Source organism: Nematolebias whitei, chromosome 4 (genome assembly GCF_014905685.2).
Source record: "Nematolebias whitei isolate Nwh7 chromosome 4, NemWhi1, whole genome shotgun sequence".
NCBI lineage: Eukaryota > Metazoa > Chordata > Actinopteri > Cyprinodontiformes > Rivulidae > Nematolebias > Nematolebias whitei.
The window spans coordinates 55,196,649-55,198,134 of record NC_056501.1 but is presented as its reverse complement, the minus strand read 5'-3'; positions in this window follow the sequence as shown (position 1 = coordinate 55,198,134).

Here is a 1,486-nt window from a genome sequence, read left to right as displayed (position 1 = left end):
ATTGTTGCCAACCTGTACATGGAGGAGGTAGAAAAGAGAGCCTTGACATCCTTTTCAGGGACACCACCAAGTCATTGGTTCAGGTATGTTGACGATACCTGGGTTAAAATTAAATCTCAGAAAGTACAACATTTTACTGACCACATCAACTCTGTGGATAAATACATCAAATTCACACGAGAAGAGGAAAAAAATGGCAAGTTGGCTTTCTTGGACTGTGAGGTCTCAGTCTCTGATAGAGGACATTTGCAAACTGAGGTGTACCGCAAACCCACCCACACAGACCAATATTTGCAGTTTGACTCCCATCACCCTTTGGAGCACAAGTTAGGAGTCATCAGGACTCTGTATCACAGAGCAGACAGCGTCCTCACTAGCTCAGGAGCCAGGCAGAAGGAGAAATCCCACACAAGACAGGCTCTAGAGCAATGTGGATATCCTAACTGGGCCTTCCTAAAAGCAGAGAAGAAACCCAAACAGGACTCCAGTCAGCCAACAGGTGAAAAGGAGGAACCCAGACCCAGACCAGTGGTCATTCCATATGTTGAGAGAGTATCAGAGAAACTGAGACGTTTATTTTCTAAACATAACGTCCCAGTGGCTTTTAAACCCCAAAATACATTACGGCAAAGACTGGTTCATCCCAAAGATCCAGTCCCCCGGCACAAACAGAGTAATGTTGTGTATGCTGTTCAGTGTCAGGAGGGCTGTGATCAGTCTTACATCGGGGAAACAAAACAGCCACTGGCCAAAAGGATTGCCCAGCACAGAAGATCAACATCATCAGGCCAGGACTCTGCGGTCTACACTCATCTCCAGGCCAGCGGTCACTCTTTCAGGGATGAAGATGTGCACATCCTGGATAGAGAGGAACGATGGTTTGAGAGAGGAGTAAAGGAGGCCATCTTTGTGAAAAGAAACCGTCCATCGTTAAACGGGGGTGGAGGCCTACGTGTTCAATTGTCCCCCTCTTACAATGCTGTGATTGCTAGTATCACTCAGCCCTCTGTTAATAGTAAACAGCCATCAGTGTGCTAATGATCCATTGTTAGGCTGATGGTCCTTCTTGAGCATGTGATCAGCTGGTTTTGGTTGTGTTGGATTTCATATTTTTATACCTTTTTATATTTCCTATCAAGCATTCAAATGTCATGTTATACAAAGTGTGTGCGTGTCTTTCTTCAAGGGTTGAACTATATTTATAAAAAATGTTTACTAATTCTAACTGTTTTACCTTTACATATAATCTTATATCAGCTAATGATAATTTTACAAGTTCACATTTGATATATTACAAGCAATCAAATCAAGCCAGGTAGCAGGTAAGATACTGATACTCGTTTTAATCATTGTTTGACACAGGGTCGGTTTAGATGAGAGGACACAGGTTTAATCTTCACAGTAAATTACAAGAGCATTTTACCAGATGTTAGACTAAGCAAGATGGGGGCAGGGTGACTTCAACTGAACTGAAACACAAGTATAA